Here is a 23,386-nt window from a genome sequence, read left to right as displayed (position 1 = left end):
CCATGCACACAGTGTGAGGCGAGAGAGACGCCGTCCTCCAAGGGCAGAGAGAGTCTGGGCGCACCGAGAAGAAGAGAGAGAGGCACAAGAACAGCACGACGTCAGCAATCACGGCCTCCAGGGTGACCCCACGGGCTGCAATGGCAGCCGCCACGGCCAGGACTTGCTGTGCAGCGCATGTCATCCTAAACACCATCATCGCTCTGAGGAAGGCTCTGTTACAATTCTCGAGTGCAGATGAGGGAGTGGGGGCACAGAGAAGCTAAGTAACTTGTCTACCAGCACACAGCCAATTAACGGCAAAGGTGGATTTGAACCCAGGCTATTCTTGGCTTACCCACACTTACGTGGATGCACAGAGGAAGGGCCTGAGACAGCAAGACACCACGCCACCTTCTCCACCTGGGACCTGCCCCCGCAGGCGCCTGCCCACCTCACACCCTCCCATAGTCATCATGTCCCAGCAGCCTCCCCCCACTACCACCTCACAGTGCCCACAGCTGCCGAACACCCACCTGGCACCCCCTCTCCCACCTCATCAGGGACACACACACCAGACGATCTGATACCCGCCCCATGCAGACCCGCACTGGCCATCCCTGCATCCAGCCACCTCCCATCATTCACCTGAGGGGCCCTCCAAGTCCCTGGCCACTCTTCCCAGACCTTCCCTGGACCCAGAGCAGCATGGACCTGCCCGCCCTGGACACAGCAGGACACGGTGCCAAAGGGAGTGAGCTGGCAGATTCTGGAATCACCAAGGCCACTTCCAGGCCATTTTACTGAGCTACCAGTCAATACCTCTCCACACTTCCCTTCTTGGGGTGCAGCGTGGACTGGAGACAGCCCTTGCCTTGGCCTTCCAGGCCCCAGCTCCTCTCCCGCCTGGTTCCCCTCAGAGGACACCTGCCATTTCCCGGGTCCCAGCTCCTCCTCAACACAGTTCCCCTCAGTGGACACCTGCCATTCCTGGGTCCCAGCTCCTCCCCTGCATGGTTCCCCTCAGAGGACACCTGCCATTTCCCAGGTCCCAGCTCCTCCCCCACACGGTTCCCCTCAGTGGACACCTGCCATTCCCGGATCCCAGCTCCTCTCCCACCCGGTTCTCCTCAGCAGACACCTGCCATTCCCGAGTCCCAGCTCCTCCTCAACACGGTTCCCCTCAGCAGACACCTGCCATTCCCAGGCCCCAGCTCCTCTCCTGCTCAGCTCTCCTCAGAGGACACCTGCCATTTCCCGGGTCCCAGCTCCTCCCCCACACGGTTCCCCTCAGAGGACACCTGCCATTCCCGGGTCCCAGCTCCTCCTCTGCACGGTTCCCCTCAGCGGACACCTGCCATTCAGCAGTGCTGCGAGTGCCGACCGCGTTTGGGACTCCACGCAGGCTCAGGCTGCAACATAAGGAAAACAGTCCCTTCCAGGAAGACCTCTCAGCCTTCAACAAAGGGCCTGGGAGGGCACAGGTAACCTGGGATGCAACAGATGACAGCACAATCCTGAGAGAGCGGCTCCCAGCCCTCAACGGCGCCAGCCGCTTCCCAGAGCTGAAGGCAGACAAGAATCTTCGAATGCAAAGGGCCCACCAAGCCGAGTAGGGAGATGAAAAAAGTCCCACAAAACTTTCAGAAGAAAAAGACAAGTCTCACACAAAGGCATGAGAATCTGCCACCAGACACCTAAGAACACAGAGCCTGCAGGTGCGTGGGCCTTAGGCAGCCAGGTGGTGGCCTGGGGAGACCATCACAGGGCTGCACAGGCCACCCAGAGCACGCAGCACCACAGACCAGCTGTTCTCCCCATACACCTCGCACCCCAGCCGCCCGCGGAAATAAGTACGAATCGCTAGCCCCGCTCCAAGACTTACAATCTGCAAACGGGGAGGGTGCCTCGCCATTTCAGTGCCACGGCCCGCCTGCAGCAAGAGGAGCGCCGAGCCAACACGCTTCACATCTAAACCTGCCCCGAGTCCTGTGACAGTGAACAGAATCCCTCGCGTCGAGGACACAGCCTCTTACTAACGCCGGCTGTTGAGATCGTCACGTGTTTCTTTCTATTCACCTCCTGAAGTGCACCGGCCCTGTCTGGCCAAAAATTGGGGTGCTGCAGGCGTTGGGAGGAACACAGCAGACGCAGACCTGCAATTCCCCAACCAGCTCAGGGCCAGGGCCCTAGCAGCACCAGATGGACGGGCACTGTGCACACGGCCCCTGGGCCCAGAGCTGCCCGCACACCTGACCGCATGGTCCTGGGGCAGCTCACCAAGGCACCACTCCAAGAATCGCACAAACACCAGCCATGCTTCCTAAGCCCCTGCACGCTTCCTCTGCCCAGGCGCCCCCAGTCATCCTGGTGAGTCTGGCTGGAACCCAAATACACCAGGTAAGGAAAATATGCCCTGCTCTTTCTAAGAGACTTTTTGGAACTTTGGGAAGAAAGAAGGAAGGACCCTTTTTAAAAGGACTGTTTGTCAGGCAGGACCTTCTGAGTGTAGAATTTCGCGTCTCCCGCCCAAACACCAGGGCACTTAAAGGAGTTCTGCTAACACAAGGAAACAGGCTGCCATCTGTCCACACATTTCACAGTGGGGAGCGCCCTCTCCATGCCAGACACAGTTCTAGGCACGAGCAGGGGCCACGAGGCCTCGAGGCTGGCACACCCACGGCCCAGGGCAGGTGCGCGATCCACGCTTGCCGAGTGAGGGGAGGAGGGAAGGGTGCCAAGAACCTATTTGACTGAAACATTCTTGACTTTCTCAAGTGTCTGAATGTAATTATTTCTGTGCATGTTTTCTACATTTTCTAAAAAGAACTTTTTTGTACTAAAAAAGTAAAAGTAAGAGGGTTGATGAAGTTTTACATAAAGGCCATCATAATCATGAATAAAATAAATAACTCCTAGTTTTACGAAAATCTACCTGGCCTCCTCTCTTCAGACCCACAGCAATCCCATCCCAGGCTGGCTCGGTGGAGACGGACCTCATGCCATGTGCACACGCTGCCACAGCGTGGCCTGTCCCCAGCGGTGCGCGGGCTCATGTCCAAGACAGTCTGCCTAAGAGCAAGGTGCGTCGGCAAAGGCCGTATCCCAGGACCGGAAAAGCAGCCAGCGGCAACGCATCCCATAAAGCTCCTAAGCTTGTGGGGGGAGGCAGTTAAGAGGTGTGAACGATGGGCTCACCCCAAACCCCACATCCATCAACAACGAACTTGGTCAGCACCAACTCAGAAAAGAGAGTGATGTGATGAGAAGGAAACCAAACATCGGAAACTGACGAAAACCCACCCTGGCACATTGCTTAGTTGCCTAAAATGAGGGGCTAGGAAGAAGCCTCCAAAAAAGCACCTGGAATCCACCGTCACTCCCTGACCCCAAACCCCATCACCCCATCACCCCTCTACCCAGCCCAACCCAGCTCCTCCAGTGAGGGCTGTTGCTACTTGCCGGGTTCACAAGGCAAGAGCTGTGTTGCTCCCACCCACCAGCGTCCCCCAGGACATTCCCTACCCAAACAGAAGCAGAGTGCCACAGAGGGTGGGCTCAGACACCCGGGACCACTCCCTGCTCCCTGCTCGGTCCCCTGCACCAGTTACTGCCTCCCCAGGCCCCGTGCAGTGATCCTGAGGCTTCGGTGCCAGAGCAGACCAACAGCTATTTGTGTTTAAGGAAGGAAATGTCATCAAGGCCAGTGCCTGACTGAGGAGCAGAGGGTGCCACATGTCTACAAGCAAGGCAGGACAGGAGCCCAAATATTCAACTCCAGTTATGCTAAAGAAACTTAGATGACACAGGGGTGGAAAGGCTGTGCCGCTTATCGAGCGGGACTTCCCAAGTCAGCCTTTGCCCCCACACTCACACTCCCCATGGTGTGTGCCTGCATCCGTCTCCTCGTCTCCACACCCTCCTCTAAACTCATGTCATCGTCATCGCACCTCCTGCCACCGACTCTCCTCTGAGCAGCCCACTGCCAGGCGGCCCCCAACGCTCCAGCCAGCCAGCTCCTCCTTCCGCTTCTGTCCAAGGCAAGCCTGCTGTGCATGTGACATCAAGACAATGGTGCTGTGTGCTGAGCACCAACAAGATGGCTGGAGCCTCTGTAAAGAGAAGAAGGGTGGGCCTCACAGCCTCTCATGGAATAGCCAGGCCCTGAGAAGCTTATGGGCATTAGTCCTCACCCTTCAGGACCCCAAGGCAGAGCAGGGCTCATCTCAGAGGGATGCCAGGTATGGCTCGTGCCTGATGGAATGGACACCAGTGAGACTCCCAGGAGGCCCATAAAGTTAGAACTATCACTGCCAGCTTGAACTACAAGGGTCAGAGGCAGTACAAAATAAAAAGTGGGTGCTGGACCCCGAAATCCTATCAGCAGGAAGCAGGCTGAGAAAACAACTCAACTGCAAGCAGCTGCTGTGTTTCAGACAAAGGAAAGCATGAGTCAGAGAGAGGAATCAAAGCCTCTGAGGGCAGAGGGACAGTTATCAGTCCCAAATCATGACACTTGAACAAAGAACTGCCACCATCTGCCAGGCTGGGTCTCGGAAGTGAGGCCCACCTGAGGCTCCTTCCTGCCTCCGAACTGCCACCATCTGCCAGGCTGGGTCTCGGAAGTGAGGCACACCTGAGGCTCCTTCCTGCCTCCATTTTCCCTCATTTTGAACAGGAAGGTCTGGCCTGTGGTGCTTGCCATGATGGCACCGTGGCTGTGGTTGGATGAGCTGACGGCGTGTCTCTCTAGTTCAGGTCAATAGACCGGGGTACCGTGCACCCCAGGAGCTGCAGCTCAGCCCACCTAGAGCCAGTTTAGAGGATGACGCGGGACTCTGAGCAGATGCTGTCATGGAAGGACCTTGCGGGGAGTGCATTTTGTACATGGGAGGAACATGAATCTCTGGGACCAGCAGGTGCACAGTGACAGGTGGTCTCTGAGATGGCCCCCATGACACCACCTCCTGGTCATCCTGCCCCTGTAGTCCCTCTGCTGGGGTGTAGGCTGGACCTAGCGACTCGCTTCTAACAAACAGAATGTGCAAAAGAGATAGGATGTCACTTCCAAGATGAGGTTACCAAAAGACCATGGCTTTCGTCTCGCTCATGCTCTCCCTCACTCCCTCTCAGGGAAGTCACTGCCTAGCTGTGAGCTGCCCAAGGAAGCCGCCCACGTGACAAGGAATGGATGTCTCTGGCCAACAGCCAGCAGGGACGTGAGGTCTTCCAACAGCGATATTAGCGACCCTGGAAGTGGATCTTCTGAGGCTGCCAGCAGCCACGCGAGTGTGCATGGAAACGAATCCTCATCGCACAGCCCTGGCCAACGCCTTGATCACAGCCCTGCGTGAGCCTCACCAGGCAGGACTCCTGATCCCAGAAGCCTTGCAGCTACAGACGCAGTGTGCTGCACAGCGGCAGCGAACCAACGTGCCACGTGATGCAAAATAGCTCCAGGGTCGTTTGACTTGCTGCCGTTCCTGCTATAAGCACAAAATGGTGCTGTACTTATATCTAGGTGGCAATGTATAGCAGGTAGTTTCAAAAATGGTCCCTGAAATCTACTCTGTGAGGAGGTGATTAAGGAAATCACGCCAGATACACCAGAGACAAACTCTACAGAATGGGGAAAAGCAGCTAAAAAGAAGCCAAACTGATCATAATCTCACAAGCGAAGTCTAATTATCCCGTTTTACAAATGAGGAAACCGAGGCTCCAGCACCACGACTGGAGGCAGTTAGGATTCAAAGCCAGGCTGGCTGACTGCAGCCCCGGCTCTACAGTGCAGCCCCAGCTGCCTCCCTCTCCACCAGCACACTCCCGGGAGAAAGCGGCCTCCCTCAAAGCTCACGTTTCCACTAACAAAAACTACCTGGTTCTCAAGAGTGTCTCAGTTCCTGGGTAGCTTTAGTCTCCTGAATCTGAATACTAATAACCTACGTTTAGGCAGCAGGTCAGCAGCCACCAACATTATGAGTAGTTTTTGAATAAATATGCATAGTTTTTGAATAATACATTAGGCTGAACTGAAAAGTACAATACATAAAATGTCCCAGGTCAGCATTTTGTCATCATGCATAGTTTTTCGTGGGTTTTTAATAAATGTCACTTCTTGAGGTTTTAACATTTCAAATCCAAAGAAACCAAGAGGCTGAGTATCAGGGACACACACATTAAATGCCTCAATTCCGGCCTCATGGAGCAAATGCGCTTTCTTCCTCTTCCATTGTCAGTCTCAGAAAGGTCCCACACATTGCTAGGCAGCAACACAGCGACTCAGTGCTTACAAGAGAATTCACTCAAAAACTAATGCAGCTTTTAGAATTCAGAAGTATGGCAAACATGAATGACTAGGGGAAAGAAATAAGAGGTAAAGAAGAAATTAAAGACTGGCAACTTTCAGAATGCTTCGTTTCTTTGAACACTTGAGAAAAAGGTATATACTATTACAGTCCAGCAACAGTAAAAGGAAGTAGCATTCAGAAAGTCATATAAAGTTGAAGAAATAGTTGTGCTAACATCACACTAATACTAATCACATAAAGTGTGAACACTGGCTTTAGCTTCTGTAGCTCCGTTTTACTTCTAGAGAACACATCAGGGGCAGGTCTGTGGGGCGGGGGGAAGCCAGGCACCCAGGGAGACAAGCTGGCTTAGTTCCTCCTGCCTCTTGTTCCCCCCACTACCAGGGCAAGCTCAAGTTGCTGAGGAAGAGGAGGGGGCTTCTCCCAAGGAGGGGAAACTCTGCAGGATCCTCCAAGGACGCAGAGTCCATGAAGCAAAAGAGCCTCCAGGGACAGAGTATCTGCACAGATGCTGAAATACAGCACTGCTGGTTCCAGTGTCCTCCAGCAAGGGCCACAGAGGTGAGACCGGGGGAGCCAGCAGGCGCCCTGTGGCTGTCACCTGTGTCCCCATCCAGTCGGAGGCCCTCCCACATCCTCCCTGCCTAGGTCGCCGTACCGAGGCTCACCTTGCATGGTGGCCACACCTCCTGCTGGACTCCCCGCTGTACCCCACTTGCCGGCCCACCCTGCCCTCACCCTCCTCCTGCCCACAGCTGCCAGCGCTTTGTCCTTCCCCACTTCCTAATCCCTGCCCAAGCACCTGTCCCACTGGGTCCAGCCTCTTGAGGCTCTCTCACTGGGTCCCTCCCCAAACCTCAACATCCCCCTCGGTCAGACCCACTTCCTCGTGGCCCCATGATTTTCCTGCTCACTCATTCATTCGTTTATTCATTCAACAACTGTCTTGTGGCTTCTGCAGCAGCTCCAGGTGGGCAACTACGAACAGGCAACGGGTGACGGTCCTGAACTCCCAGGGCCAGCTGCCCCGGGGTCACAGACAGTTAAGACAGCCCAATGCCACAGTGCACAGCAGGGCCAGGCCATGCAGGAGGACACCATTTGCAAAAATCACTCTCTCTTGAAACGGGCCCTCTCTCCTCCCCCCACGACTCTGTGGCTCAGCTCATAGCTCACCTCCTACCTGAGGCCCCCAGTGACTCCTCCAACAACCCCAGCCTCCAGGCTCTGAGAACCTAGCCACAGAGCAGGGGCCCCACACTCCGGCTGTGCCTGTTCACTCCTGGGGCGCCTCCCTTCTCATGCACAGAGACGTCACCCCACAGCCTTCCGGGGCTTTCTGATGTGGTGCTGTGGGCGCACACACAGGCCCCCGTGCAAGGGGCAGGAGGAACCACTTCTGTAAGCAGGGGGAGCGGAGCCCACCAGTCACAAGAGGCTGGGAGGGGCTGAGCACAGCAGGCCCCACCTGCCTGTGTCTCTGTGGTTTTGAAGGCCACACAACGTGAACTCCAGAAACTCCAATCCTGCAGAAGCACCACACCACAAAGACACTCAGACAAGAGCGGGAGCCAAGCCCCCAACCCCACCCACCCCAGACCACAACGGCCAGGGCCCAAAGCCACGTCACAGGCGCCAACCTGACCCTGCGGTCAGTCCAGCAGGGCCTGCCCTGTGAGCTCACTCTGGGCACCGGCCTGGTGATGACCTGGCTTCAGGAAAAGTGAACAGGACACACGGAGGCCACAGCCCTCCAGGATACCCCCGTGCGCCACAGCTGATGAAACTTCCTGATTCCAGAAACAAACACTATTTCAGTATCTTTGGAACACTGAAGGTCAAACCTCCTCAATTCTTCCTTTCCATTTGTATTTGACTTTCCCTTATCTCTACTTGATATTTACTTCTGTTTGTGGTTTTTAAATCTGCGCAGAATGAGACTATAAATGGAGTTGCCAGATTTAGAAAAAAAAAAAAAATACAGGATACCCAGTTAAATGTGAATCTCAGATACACGACAACTTCCTAGTATGACTGCGCCCCAAATGCCGTGCGGCAAAACTGTACCTGGCAAGTCTAGCCCTGGAGAGAGGCTGTGTTTAAACCTGGCTCATTCCAACGTCCATGTTCTTCTCCTCCTCCTTGCTGGCGCCTCGGAGGTCCCCCATCACCCCACCTGGACATGTCACCTCTGCGCCCCCCACCCCTTCATTCCCTCATACCTGCTTCCCTGGACAAAACCCACAGTGGCAGGTAAAGGACAGGAAAGGACAAGCACAGCCCAGACCCCGGCCTCACTCTCCATCCCCGGCCCTCGGACCCCAGCCTCACTCTCCATCCCCGGCCCTCGGACCCCAGCCTCACTCTCCATCCCCGGCCCTCGGACCCCGGCCTCACTCTCCATCCCCGGCCCTCGGACCCCGGCCTCACTCTCCATCCCCGGCCCTCGGACCCCGGCCTCACTGTCCATCCCCGGGCCTCGGACCCCGGCCTCACTCTCTATCCCCAGCCCTCGGACCCCGGCCTCACTGTCCATCCCCAGCCCTCGGACCCCGGCCTCACTGTCCATCCCCGGGCCTCGGACCCCGGCCTCACTCTCCATCCCCGGGCCTCGGACCCCGGCCTCACTCTCCATCCCCGGCCCTCGAGCCCCGGCCTCACTCTCCATCCCCGGCCCTCGGACCCCGGCCTCACTGTCCATCCCCGGGCCTCGGACCCCGGCCTCACTGTCCATCCCCGGGCCTCGGACCCCGGCCTCACTGTCCATCCCCGGGCCTCGGACCCCGGCCTCACTCTCTATCCCCGGCCCTCGGACCCCGGCCTCACTCTCCATCCCCGGCCCTCGGACCCCGGCCTCACTGTCCATCCCCGGGCCTCGGACCCCGGCCTCACTCTCCATCCCTGGCCCTGGCGGGCCTCTCCTTAGCCCAAAACACCCCAGAAAGACTGAAATCAATTTTTCTCATCAACAAATGGGTCTTATTTCCAATCAGCCTCCTACATGTGATTCTCCTATTCACCGACACCTGGTAACCCACCTACAGGATTCAAGGGAAAAAGACACAGAGGGTTCCACCACTGTTTGTTTTGTGTTCACTAGGCCTGAAGGGGTCCTTTTGCTTTTAGTATCTTATCCACTCTCAGAAAGACAAAATCATTGCCAATGTTCACAGTACTGTGAGCCTCTTCAGCACCAAGTGTGTTAAGGACAAGCTGTGCACCTGTCCTGCCCACAGGGCAGCCGGGACAGACCCCGTGTAACAGAGGAGGGCAGCCGGGACAGACCCCGTGTTACAGAGGAGGGCAGCTGGGACAGACCCCGTGTTACAGAGGAGGGCAGCCGGGACAGACCCCGTGTTACAGAGGAGGGCAGCCGGGGAGGCTCCTGGGGCCTGAAGCGCTGTGCCCTTGTGACCTCCTCACGTGGCTCCTCACCACCCCCAGGTCTAGGCAGGTGCAGTGGGGCAAACGGCAGCCCCAAAGATACCAGGGCCCAATCCCCAGAAGCTGTGATTGTGACCCTATTTGGAAAAGGATTATGTTAAGGATTCTGAGATGAGGCAATGATCCTGAATTTCCCAGGTGGGTCCTAAATGCAATCACAGGTGTCCGTAAAAGAGGGAGGCAAAAGGGAGACACAGACCCAGAGAAAGCCACGTGAGAGAATGCCACGTGGGGACAGAGGCAGGGACTGGAGCGATGCAAACACAAGCCTAGCAATGCCGGGAGCCCTGGCAGCTGGGAGAGGCAGGAAGGGTCTCCCCCTAAAGCCTTCGGAGGGGTCACGGCTCTGCCACACCTTGACTTCAGGCTTCCGGTCTCCAGAACTGTGACGGGACCAGGGGCTGCTACTGGGCTAGCCCCTCGCTGGTGATAATTTGTGCCAGCAGGCACAGGAACTCCTAGGAGGGGCGGGCCCAGGCAGTCCTCCTCCTCCCAGGGCCAACGTCCCCAGCCGCGCAGGGAGGAATCTGGCTGCTAAAGGCTGGAATCCACAGAGCTGTCCCTCTTCCATACGATTGTCTACTAACTCCCAGGCTGGACTCCAGGCCCCTGGAGTGCAGGGCGCTCTGGCAGGCGGGGCAAGCCAGCCCCTCACCCTGCCTAAAGCACCTTCACTGCACTCCAGCTCAGCAGAGCCCGCGGCACTGCTGTCTCCAGCAGCCTGGCACACAGTGGGGGCCAGACCCAGATGCACTCAGTGAAGGCCTGGGCGCCTCCGAGGCGAGCACCTGTTCCCAGCAGCCAGAGTGCAAGCCTGCAGCGATGCCACCAGCACCATCGCTAATGGTGACCAGGACTCCCAGGTATCAGCCACTGCTCCTAACCGTTTTCCACACATCATGCTATTTAAACCTCACAACAACCTTATTTTATAGACAAACTGCAGCACAGAGTTAGAAAAGACTGTGGGGGTGAGGTGAAGACCGCGGAACAGCAGCCACAGGCCAGGCTGAGCCTTTCCTCCCACCCTCAGTGAGCCTGGAGGAGACCCAGCCTAGCACACCTGCGTGGGGTCCAGGGGTCCAGGGGTCATGGGCGTCTGGAAAGTCAAAGAAGAGCCCATAGGCCCTATCCTTATGGTGCTCGCATCAGAGGAAGGCAATAAAGGACACACAGTCTCTCTGCCACCAGGCTAGTCAGGTTAGTTGACCTATCCAGGAAATGCATCTATTCTAGGCTAACACTTAAGATCCGGAAGTCAGGTGTTGGTAGGGGAAGAACTTTCTTTTAGTTGGAGTGCTCACTCCCTGATCACTTGAACGCTCTATGAGAAAAACAAGCAAACTGCCAAAGACCAATGCCTGGCTACTAATCAAAGTGCCGGCAGCTCTGTCCGTAAATTGACAGTTCCCACATCCTCCCACGCTGCTAAATCAAGTTCCAACCAGACACAAGACACAAAAACCAACTCTGGGAGGTCCTGGAGAGCTATGAAAAGCAGGCAGAAAGTGGGGGGAGTTGTCCCCTGAAAGGAGAGAGCTGCACCAACTAAAACATGTGTTTCTAAAAATGGCTAGAGCACAGGTAGAAGTCGTGATCCTCCCAGCTTGAAGAGTCCAAGATAGGGCTTGGGGAGGGCTGGGTGGCTGAACAGTGAGGGGCATATCTCAGAAAGGAGGTCACTGGGGAAGAGGCAGTCGTGAGATCTGTTAGTAAATTCTGCCTAGGTCCTGGCCAGTGGTGAGCCATCCACGCACAGAGAGACCCCAGAGTCCAGCAGAAGGAGGCGGCCGGAAGGTCAACAGCACCAAGCAGAGACTGCAGCAGAGATTTTCATTTGAGTCCAGACAAATTAACTTCCAGAACAAAAATCAACACTCTTCAGAAAAAAGAAGTCACTACAATCACCATCTACAATGTCCAGTACACCATCAAATAAGACTAGATGTTCAAAGAAACAGGAAGATGTGGCCCATAGTCAGAAGAAGCCAATAGAAATGGATCCTGAGATAATGCAGGTGTTGAAATTAGCAGAGAAGAACATTAAAGCCGCTAGTATGTGTTCAAAGATTTAATGACAGTATGATCACAATAAACAAATGACAGAGCAGAGAAATGGAAACCATAAAAAATAAGTGAAAATTCTAGAAATAAAAACTACTGTAACTGAAATTTTAAAATGCACTAAACTTAAGAGCAGTTTGAAGATGGTGAAAAATTACACATCCAAGAAGTTCAACAAACCCTGAGCAGGACAAATACAAAGCAAACCCTCCTAAGAACATCACAATCAAACTGCTGGAAGCCAAAAATCCCAGGAGGAGCTTGAAAGCACCTCATCATATAACACAAAGGAGCAACGCAGCTACCAGAGTGACTGACTTCTTAGAAACAGCAAAGGGGCAACATGACGAGACTATGAAAAAATAAAATGAAAAGTAAAAATTGCCAGGTGTGGGGGTGCATGCTTGTGTTCCCAGCTACTCAGGAGGTTGAGGCAGGGGGATCGCTTGAGCCCAGGAGTTTGGGGCTGCAGCGAGCTATGACTGCACCACTGCAGTCCAGCCTGGGCAAAAGAGTGAGACTCTGTCTCTTAAAAAAAAAAAAATTGAACAAACATCAGAGAGATCAACAAGATGAGAAAAAAGAGAATTAGAGGATCAACTTAGGAGGTCCAACCTCCAAATAAAAGTTCCAGAAAGAGAAAACAGCAAAACTGAAAGAAAATTATCTTTGAAATTTAAAAACTTCTATCCTCAGACTGAAAGGGCCCACGGAGTGCCCAGCACAATAAACGGAAGCAGATGCCATTATCGGGCTTCTCAGAACACTGAGGGAAAAGAGCCGCTTCTATGAGCTTGGGGCAGGAGAGATCACACACAGAAGAACTGAAATCAGAATGGTATCAGACCTCAACAGCACAGAAACCAAATGCAATGAAGCAACATTTTCAAAATTCCGAAAAAATCACTGTCTAAAATTTTATACCCAGCTAAGTTAAAAGGTAATTGGAGAGTAAAATAAAGATGTTTTCTAAATCAAGGACAAAAAAAAATACCTATGTGATGTTTCTTAGGTATCAAAAGAGTAGGACTTCAGCAAAACGAGGAGTGAGCCAAGCAGAGAGAGAAGAGCAGGACCCAGCACACAGGGAGCCCCACAGATGGAGGACAGCAGCGGGAAATGCGGGTGACAGCGGCGCAGCAGGTCTCCTGGAGACCAGGGCAAACGAGAGCAGGGAGAAGGCTCCCAATCACAAAGGGGTGGGGATGGGGCTAGTGTCCTGGATGCAATGAAAAACAAACCATTTTGATAGGTGGGTGACTAGAAGATGCTAATCCACAGGGCTGCGCGAGAGGACCTGTGCTCAGGGCACTCCTTGGCGCAGTAATGAGCAATGCTTACAGTCACACAAGAGCAGGGACTGTAGATTTCACCAAAAATGCGATGTGATTATGATGGCACATAGAGGGACAGGGAGGCTGGTGGGACAGAGGAGAGCTAAACCTCCCCTCGGCCTTTGGGAGAAATAAAAAAATAATGTCTTAAGCTTTAAAGGAGCAGCTTCAACAGCAGCAAATGCCTGAGAAAACAGACCACTTAGGATCCCGCCTCTGGGGGCTGCGGCCAGGCGGGGCAGGAGAATGCCTACGACTGGGCGCTTCAATCCACAGACTCAGCCCTTTTCCAGGCATGCTGGAAGGACAACTAAGATCACTGCTAAGGGACACAAAGATGTAGGAAAAGATATGTGAGTAGAGTGTGTATGCGTATCGGGTATCACCATGATTACAGAGTTGGGGACAGCAAGTCCGTGGAAAAGCCGAAAAAGAAGAAAAACAGAAAGAACAAACTAGATGTTTCTTTTCTCTTTCAATGAAGTCCAGACCTTAAAAGACACAGAAGAAGGGAACTTCTAACACAAGAGTTCCTTGCCCGGAGCCCAAGGCAAGAGGCTCCTTCATGGAAGAATCTAGGCAACTTCTGCAACGGTGGCCCCCAAAAACCACAAGTAAAACTGCATGAGCACTGTGTGGAGTATCCAGTTTGGAACTGGTAATGACCCCACCTCCTAAAAAGGCACAGCATGAGTGACCTTCCACAACCTCTCATGACTGGGGCTTGCATCCTGAGCAAAGCTTGTCTTCCTTCCCAGGACACCTGTTTCCAGGACGGCTCCCGCCTCTCCCCAAGGGCAGGGAAGTGAAACCACAGGGACCTTCCCTGGACAAACCCTGCCCATCCCGGAGAAGAGGCATGAGACGGGTGCTCCTCGCACACAATGGGAAAAGTGAAGTCATTTCGAAGACAAGTGAGGAGCCTGCTGTAGGCTGAATAACGATCCCCAAAGATATCCAGGCCCTAATCCCTGGGACTGTGAAAGCCATACGGCAATACGGATCTGCAGATGTGAGTAAACTGAGGCTCCCAGGACAAGGAGATTATCCTGGACATTTGAACATGGCAGAGGAAGACGGAGGCTAGGCGCGGTGGCTCGTGCCTGCAATCCCAACCCTTTGAGAAGCTAAGGCAGGAGGATCACTTGAGGCTAAGAGTTCAAGATCAGCCTGGGCAACATAGTGAGACCCCATCTCTACCAAAAAAAAAAAAAAAACAGAAAAAATTAGCTGGGCATGGTGGCACATGCCTGGGGTCCCAGCTACTCAAGAGGCTGAGGCAGGAGGATGGCTTGAGCCAGGAGTTCAAGGCTGTAGTGAGCTATGATTGTGCCACCGCACTCCACCTGGGCAACAAAGTGAGACCCTGTCTCTAAAAAGAGAAAATAAAGAGGAGGAGAAAGACAGCGATGTGACAATGGAGGCAGGGCAGGAGCCGGGAGCCAAGGAATGAGGCCAGCCCCCAGAAGCTGCCCAGGGGGGCAGTTTTCCTCCAGCCCCCAGAAGCTGACCAGGCGGGCAGTTTTCCTCCAGCCCCCAGAAGCTGACCAGGGCAGCAGTTTTCCTCCAGCCCCCAGAAGCTGACCAGGGCGGCAGTTTTCCTCCAGCCCCCAGAAGCTGACCAGGGCAGCAGTTTTCCTCCAGCCCCCAGAAGCTGACCAGGGCGGCAGTTTTCCTCCAGCCCCCAGAAGCTGACCAGGCGGGCAGTTTTCCTCCAGCCCCCAGAAGCTGACCAGGGGGGCAGTTTTCCTCCAGCCCCCAGAAGCTGACCAGAAGGCAGTTTTCCTCCAGCCCCCAGAAGCTGACCAGGGTGGCAGTTTTCCTCCAGCCCCCAGAAGCTGACCAGAAGGCAGTTTTCCTCCAGCCCCCAGAAGCTGACCAGGCGGGCAGTTTTCCTCCAGCCCCCAGAAGCTGACCAGGGGGGCAGTTTTCCTCCAGCCCCCAGAAGCTGACCAGGGCGGCAGTTTTCCTCCAGCCCCCAGAAGCTGACCAGGGGGGCAGTTTTCCTCCAGCCCCCAGAAGCTGACCAGGGCGACAGTTTTCCTCCAGCCCCCAGAAGCTGACCAGGGCGGCAGTTTTCCTCCAGCCCCCAGAAGCTGACCAGGGCGGCAGTTTTCCTCCAGCCCCCAGAAGCTGACCAGGGGGGCAGTTTTCCTCCAGCCCCCAGAAGCTGACCAGGGGGGTAGTTTTCCTCCAGCCCCCAGAAGCTGACCAGGGGGGTAGTTTTCCTCCAGCCCCCAGAAGCTGACCAGGGGGGCAGTTTTCCTCCAGCCCCCAGAAGCTGACCAGGGGGGTGAACGGCTCTCCTCCAGCCTCCAGAAGCTGACTGGGGCGGGCCAACAGTTCTCCTCCAGTGCCTCGGGAGGGAGCTTGGCCAGCTGACGATGACACCAGTTTCAGCCCAACTAGGGGGAATAAACTTTTGCCATTTTCAGCCACTGAGTGGTGCTTTGTTACACAGCAATAGGAAACTCATACAACTGGGAAGGGAAATGTTTCTAGGAATTCCACCAAATTCAAATAAAATGTAAAATGGTCTGGGCTTTAGGATTTTGTGTGCTTGAAGCCCTGCATGTGTTAAGTCGTAACTAATGAGTTGTTTATTCCTTCAGCCTGTTCTTTGTTGTTGTTGTTGTTGGTTTGTCTTTGTTTTTGAGATGGAGCTTTTTGTTTTTTGTTTTTTGTTTTTGTTTTTTTTTTGAGACAGAGTTTTGCTCTTGTCACCCAGGCTGGAGTGCAATGGTGCAATCTTGGCTCACTGCAACCTCCGCCTCCCAGGTTCAAGCGATTCTTCTGTCTCAGCCTCCCGAGTAGCTGGGATTACAGGTGTCTGCCACCACACCCGAATAATTTTGTATTTTTAGTAGAGACGGGGTTTCACCATGTTGGCCAGGCTGGTCTCTAACTCCTGACCTCAGGTGATCCACCTGCCTCGGCCTCCCAAAGTGCTGGTATTACAGGCGTTAAGTCACTGCACCCAGCCCAGCCTGATTGTTTTGCTTGGTCAGTCTCAGACAAAAATAAAGGTCCAAAGACAATGTGATCCACATACTGTCAACCAGGCCTGCAGAGCCCGCTCAGCCCCCTTCCATCAGCCGGAAGCGCTGACTAGCGGCAGCCTCAGCCTGTCCTCCATCTCCTCTACCCCCGACCTTCCCACAGCAGCAGCCAGGCTGGCTGGGTCACCAGCTGTCACCTCTGGGCCCTCACCACCTCCAGGACCTCACTGAGTCCCAGCTCCCAGCGCCACAGGTCTCCTCGGCCTGGCCACCCCTTCTTCCCCGAGACCCTCATCCTAAACAGGGCAGAAGGGGAGCCAGCCCTTGACCCTGGATTCCCTCCTCTTTGCAGTCCCCGTCCAGTGCCTCCCTCCCACCTCCTGACCCTCCCCATGACATGCCCTCAGGCCGCGCCACCCCTGCCCTCTCCTGAGCACTCCACAGGTCAGTACTGCACCTCCAGTCCATGTGAGGGGCCTTTCCTCCGCCCTTGTCTTTGTCAACCTCCCTGAGACCTCCAGTCACCACTGCCCTGTCGCTCCTCCCTCTGCTCTGCCAGTCACAGAGGCATCCGCATCATTGCAGTTACCAGGGCTAGAACTGTAAGCCTGTCTGATGGCAGGTTCCAGCCTCAGGAGGTCTCAGAGACAAGGGTGGACTTGCAGTTTCAAGAAAAAGACCCAGACAGGGGTGCACCAACTTGTGCAGGCTCAGCCACCCCACTGCCCTTGCCTGAGCCCCTGCCCTCAGCCAACATGGCCTCTCCCACCTGCGGAGCATCCAGCTGAGGCACCACGCAGGGCCCGGGCACCAGATACCCATCATCTCAAGTCCCCAAAAGCACTGGCCACGATGGACCTTTTTATATCACTTTTTCAGGGAAGAAACTTCGCACTGTGACAATTACTTTCTAAAGTGAAATATAAACTGGTTCCCCCCTACTCAGAATCGCTCTGCCCTCCCCACGTCGCCTTCTCTAGGGGCAGGCCTCAGCCCCTTCTCTAGGAGAAGGCCAGCAGGACTCCACCCCAGCAGCCCTTGCCGCCCAAAGCCGCCTCTCTGCCCTCCTTGGTAGTCTCCTTGCTGTGAATGGTGGGGCTGCTGCCTTGCCTGGGAAGGCCCCCCAGCGCCCCTTCTGTGCAGGCCTTGCCGGCCATCCTGCACGTCCCTGTGGCCTCAGAAGGGCCCGCACAGGACAGCATGGACCATGCTGAGAACTTCAGACAAAGACACTCTTAGCCCTTGCAGCAGCCCCAAAGACAGGTCCAATGAGGAAACTCAGGCACAGAGAAGGTGGTCACCTGCCCAGGGACACATTCCCAGCAAGTGACCAGGCAGGTGAGAGGCCAGGTGGTCCTCTCTGTCCACACTCCTCGGCTCTGGGCCCCCTCTGTGTTCACCCTCCACTGTCTACACTTCATGGCTCGGGGCCCCCTATCTGTCTACACTCCATGGCTCTGTCTACACTCCACAGTCCACACTCCACGGCAAAGGGCCCCTTCTCTGTCCACACTCCACTGTCTACACTCCACGGCTCTGGGCCCCTTCTCTGTCTGCACGGCTATGAGACTCTGTCTACACTCCACAGCTATGGGTCCCCTCTCTGTCTACACTAGATGGCTCTGGGCCCTCTCTCTGTCTACACTCCACAGCTCTGGGCCCCCTCTCTGTCCACACTCCACAGCTCTGGGCCCCCTCTCTGTCCACACTCCACAGCTCTGGGCCCCCTCTCTGTCCACACTCCACAGCTCTGGGCCCCCTCTCTGTCTACACTCCACAGCTCTGGGCCCCCTCTCTGTCCACACTCCACAGCTCTGGGCCCCCTCTCTGTCCACACTCCACTGTTTATACTCCATGGCTCTGGGCGCCCTTTCTGTCTACACTCCACAGCTCTGGGTCCCCTCTCTGTCCCCATTCCACAGCTTTGGGCCCCCTCTCTGTCTACACCGCACGGCTCTGGGACCCCTCTGTCTACACTGCACAATCGCGGCGCCGCGGCTGAGGCGACCCCAGGTCGCTGCAGTGGGTCTGGAGTTCGGGTCTCGGGAGGCAGCTTCTGCCCTAACAAAGCGGCCGCTCGTGGAGTCCGACTAGGGAACCTTCCCAGCGCTCCCGGGCGCAACTCGCCCGCGGGACCCCCTGCCCGGCGCCGCCCCCGCGGGTCCCGCCAAGGGCCCGGGCGGGCCTCACAGCGCGGGGCCCCAGGAGGCCGCGCACCCGCCCGGCCGGAGGCCCCACAGGCCCGCGCCCCGCGCCGCCCGCCCCCGCCCCGCCCCGCCCCGCGCCGGGCCCGGGACCAGGAGCCTGAGTCAAGCCGGCGAACAAAAGGCAGGGCGGGCGGGCGGCGACCCCGAGGGGACGGGCGCCGCGCAGGGCTGGCCGGGGTCGGCCGGGAGGCGGAGGGCGCGGGCGCGCGCCCCGGAGACGAAAGAAAGAGCGGAGGCGGCGCGCCCTGCCCACGCCCCGGCCCCGGCCCCGCACACCTACCGGGCCGCGCCGCTCGCTCCCGCTCCGGGCGCTTCGGCCCGCGCCACCGCACGCGCGCGCAACGGTCGCCTCGGCAGCCACCGCCCCCCGGGGTCGAGGCGAGGGCGGGGCCGAGGCCGGAGGAGGGGCGGGGACGGGAGGGGCGGGGACGGAGAGGGGCGGGGCGAACTTAAAGTGAGGCGGGGCCAAGGGGGTGGGGTTGGGGCGGGGTGATGCGGGCGCGGGGCACGGGGCGGGGCGAGGGCCTTCGCGTCGGGACAGCGTGGTAACGGGACTGCCAGGGAAGCAGGGATGGGAAGAAGCGAGGGGCGGGGCCTCCACGGCCGGGGGCGGGACTTCCGTTGGGGTCGCGGCGGCCCTGGTACGCACGGTGTGTACTCGCACTGGCCCGGCCCTGGTGCTGGGAGCGACTGCGTTCCCGCAAGCTGATTTTCTCTGCCTCCGCCGGCCCGGGACACCCTCCGAAGGGCAGGTCGGTGTGGCCGGGAGGAGCCGCCCCTGCCTGGGCTGTCTCTGTCCTTCGCCCTCGGTGTCCGAGGAAGTCTCGCTCCCGTTGGGTCTCTGTGCCCGGGAAACCTGGGTGTGGGGAGTCAGGCCCCGGCGCCCTGGCTTTTCGGCTGGGCAGATGCCCGGAGCTGGCGGCAGCTTCGGGGGCGGCGTGAGTTCCCGCAGCAAACCACGGGGACAGCCAGGAAAGGCCGTTCCCTCCGGGCCCCAGGACGCCCGCGAAGGCGTCGCGGTGACTGCGGCGTCCAGCGGGTCTGCCCCTCCCGGAGCGCGGGCAGCAGCGAGGGCGGGACCGGAGGCACCGCTGGCACGAGAGGAGGAGCTGCCCGGCCCCGGCCTGCGCCTCTGGCCCTGTCCCAGCCGCCGCCTTCACCCTTTAGGCCGGGGTTCCTTCCTCACCCTCTTCGTGTCTTCCTTCCCCGGCGCTGGGTCTCCCTGCCCCTTCCTTCCTGCCTTCCCCTCATTCTCTCCCGCCGCGTTTTTCCCTCGAGACGCATCCGTCGCTGCTGTTCACGCTCCAGCCCTGCCGCCCGCCCAGGGACTCGGCCCCTCTCGGGTTTGCTTCTCTCCTGTCACCTGCCTTGATGGGCTCAAAACGCTTCTCCTCCGTCCCCGCCACCGCCCCATGCTTTCTTGGCAGCTCTCCATCATCTAGTCTTGTGTGATTAGTTTGGATCCCAGGAGGAAACCAATGGCATTCTCAGTGGGACAATTAATTGAGTCCAGCAGGGTTCCTGCTGGCAGAGGCGCGGTCCGGGAGCCGGGAAGCCACAGGGCGGTGCTGAATTGGGACAGGTAACAGCAGGGAGGGAACTGTTTTCACCTGCAGGGCTGAAGGAGCGCGGCCAGAGCGGTTACAGGAAGCCAGACAGAGAGAGAGAGATACTTAACAGGAGCTGCGACCTATGGCCAAGGGACACAGCCAGCCCTTGATGACCCAGCAGAGAGAGCCAGGGAAGAGGCCAGGCGCGGTGACTCGCGCCAGTAATCCCAGCACTTTGAGAGGCTGAGGCGGACAGATCGCCTGAGCTCAGGAGTTCGAGACCACCCTGGGCAAGATGGCAAAACCCCATCTCTACTAAAATACAAAAAATTAGCCAAGCGTGGTGGCACGCGCCTATAGTCGAAGCTAGTTGGGAGGCAGAGTCAGGAGAATCACTTGAGCCCCGGAGGCGGAGGTTGCTGTGAGCCGAGATCGTGCCACTGCACTCCAGCCTAGGTGACAGAGTGAAACTCCATCTCAAAAAAAAAAAAAAAAAGAAAGAGCCAGGAAAGAAACTGCCCCCACCCTGGCCCCCCAAAAACTGTGGACCTTCTTGGCTCCTGCCTGTGCGCAGATGGTGGAACCTTCCAGAGCAGCGCCAAGCCAGAAGGAAGCAGGCCGCAGAGCTCAGCCTCCTCAGGCTCCAGGGCAGGGATAAGTGGCCCTGAGTGAGAGATGGGGAAACACCACCTGCAGGTCTCTTCTTTCCCTTTGGCTTTTTCCTCTGCACTTGCCCGGCCTCCAGGTGCCTTATGGACAGGGGTAGGGGAAGAGGACGAGCAGCTCATACGAGGGGTCACCGAGCCTGTGAGAGAACTCATGCCCAGCAGGGGGGTGGCCCAAGAAGCTGTTTCTGTGGGAGGAAGCACCCTAGTCCATCCCCGTGAAAGCCAGGGCCCCCAGAAGTGGGGAGAAATTGCCTGAGACGGAGAGAAGGTGTCAAGTGTCATGCTGGAAGGTTTTGAAAAGATAGGTCTTGCCAATTAAGCAAAACTCATTCAGTCCATCTGGAGGGGCTAGACACAGAACCATGCCCAAGTCTCTGGGTGGTCAGTCCCTGGCCCCTGTGGTTCTCCTCCTGTAGGCTTCACTCTTGGGCCCAGACTGGCAGGGCGGCCTCTGTTGGCACAGAGAGGGCCATGGAGAAGCGTGCACCTGCTCTTCCGTGCCTGCCAGGCAGCGGCTCAGCGGCCCTACCCACAGCTCATAGGCTGCAGTTGCTTAAGGAGGCACTCCTGAGTTGAACAAGTGGGATGGATGATAATTCTTCCACGGGACTTGGGGTGTGGGGGCGTCCCCCCACATTCCAACACAGGCTACGACATGGATGACCCTTGAGGACACTATGCTAACTGAAATAAGCTCGTCACAAAGGACAGATACTGTCTGATTCCACTTATAGGAGGTTCTTAGAGTAGGTACATTTATAGAGATGGATAGTAGAAGGGTGGGTGGCAGGGGCGGGGGAGAAGAGGACAGAAGTTATTGACAGTTTCAGTTTGGGAAGATGGAAGCATTCTGGAGATGGGTGGAGATGTCTGCTCAACAGTGTGAAGGTGCTTGATACCCCTGAGCTGTGCACTCAACAATGGTTAAGATACAGCCATTATGGAAAAGAGTATGGAGGTTCCACGACAAATCAAAACTAGAACTACCGTGTGATCCAGCAATCTCATTGCTGAGTATGTATCCAAAGGAAATGAAATCAGTGTGTCAAAGAGACGTCTGCACTCCCAGGCTCAGCACGGCACCACTCACAATAGCCGGGATGTGGAACCCACCTAAGCGCTTGTCGATGGATTAGTGGATAAAGAAAACATCGTGAATTACTGAATACTCTGGAGCCTTAAAAAGAAGGAAATGTGCCATCTGCAACAACATAGATAAACCTGGGGGACATTATAAAAGTGAAATAAGCCAGGCACAGAAAGACAAATATTGCCCGGTCTAACTTACATGTGGAATCTGAAAATGTCCAAGTCACAGAAACAGAGAGTAGGATGCAGGTTACCGGAGGCTGTGGGTGGGTAGGAATTGGGGAGACGTTGGTCAAAGGGCACAAAGTTTCAGCTATGCAGGATGAATTAAGTTCAGAAGATCTATTGTACAGCATGATGACTAGTCAATAATAATGTACCCTTGAAAATCTCTAAGAGTAGATTTTAAATGTACTCATCACAAAAAATGGGATGTGAATGATGGGACACATTAATTAGCTTAATTTAATCACTCCGTAGTGTAAACATATATCAAAGCATCAGATTGTACAATTTTTCATTTGTTAATTAAAAATATATAAATATACTATGGGATTTGCACTAATTAAAAAAGTAAAAAATAAAAATTTTAGGCCAGGCACGGTGGCTCATGCCTGTAATCCCAGCTCTTTGGAAGGCTGAGGTAGGTGGCTCACTTAAGCTCAGGAGTTGGAGACCAGCCTGGGCAACACAGTGAAACCCCCTCTCTACCAAAAACACAAAAAATTAGCTGGGCGTGGTGGTGCGTGCCTGTGGTCCCAGCTACTCAGGAGACTGAGGCAGGAGGATCACTTGAGCCTGAGAAGTGAGGTTGCAATGAGCCAAGATCGCGCCACTGCACTCCAGCCTGGGCAACAGAATGAGATCCTGTCTCCAAAAAAAAAATTGTAATGGTTAAGTTGGTAAGTTGTACGTCATGTGTGTTTTACCCCAATAAGAAAACATGTAAAACAATGTTCTCTGAGGGGCCCACACCTTACTTGGGGACCTGGTTGTGGGTGTCCTCAGCAGGTGGAGGCTGATAGGGGGAGGTGGGACCTCGGACTGGGTCCCTCCCACAGCGGGGCAACAGGATCCTGATGGCAGAGGCAGGTAGATGCACTTCCTGGGCACGGAATGGCAGGCAGAGTGGGCAGCCAGGCCAGAGTCGGCCCACTCTAGGAGCTACACCAATGGGGCTCGCAGGGGCGGGGGGATGGCGGCTCACTCAGGGTTGACGGTGTCCATAATTAGAGACAAGGAGAGCCGGGAGCTGGGGCCCCTGGGGCCCCCGGCAAGCCACATGCCTCATACAGTCTCCATGTGGGAATCGGTGCAAAGGCCCAAAGCCCCTTCACGGGGACCGGATCCCTTTGCAGAAGGCCCTGGAATGCCCTGTCAGCCTCTAAGCAGGTGTTTCCCTAGCCTTCCCCTGGGCCTGTGGCAACATGCCAGGGTCCATACGTCCCGGAAAGGAGGAACACCCAGACTTTGGGGGCTTGCTTGTGTCAGGGTCTGAGCTGACCCAGGCAACAGAGTAACCCAAACCCCATCTGTCCTCCAGAGAGAGTTGGGGTTCGTCAGAGCTTGACCAGGTCCACCTCAAGGGACACCCATGGGCCTGCATGTCCCCCGTGAGTATTTCCCTGGCCCCAAAGCATGGGGCAAGCTGCGCCTCAGGAGCTGCACCAGGAAGCCAGGCCCGGAGGGGAGTGCTGGTGGCCAGGCGTCCAGCAGGCCTCTGCGCGGCCCACACCCTTCCTGC

The 23,386-nt window shown here is 56.2% G+C and overlaps 1 protein-coding gene across 2 annotated transcripts in view; it reads right to left on the bottom strand.

The window, feature by feature from the left end:
* RGS12 (regulator of G protein signaling 12) overlaps window positions 1-18,755 on the bottom strand; it is a 150,798-nt gene extending 132,043 nt beyond the window's left edge. Inside the window, exon 1 of one of the 2 annotated variants that reach the window (XM_034958266.3) lies at window positions 18,616-18,755. The gene's annotated coding sequence lies outside the window, so the exon portion shown is untranslated. The remainder of the gene's footprint in view (window positions 1-18,615) is intronic. The other variant, XM_034958280.3, reaches the window with a different exon arrangement.
* Window positions 18,756-23,386: the final 4,631 nt, after the last annotated feature.

Source organism: Pan paniscus, chromosome 3 (genome assembly GCF_029289425.2).
Source record: "Pan paniscus chromosome 3, NHGRI_mPanPan1-v2.0_pri, whole genome shotgun sequence".
NCBI classification, from domain to species: Eukaryota; Metazoa; Chordata; class Mammalia; order Primates; family Hominidae; genus Pan; species Pan paniscus.
The sequence above is the reverse complement of the archived record's forward strand: the minus strand, read 5'-3'. Positions and strand labels throughout refer to the sequence as shown.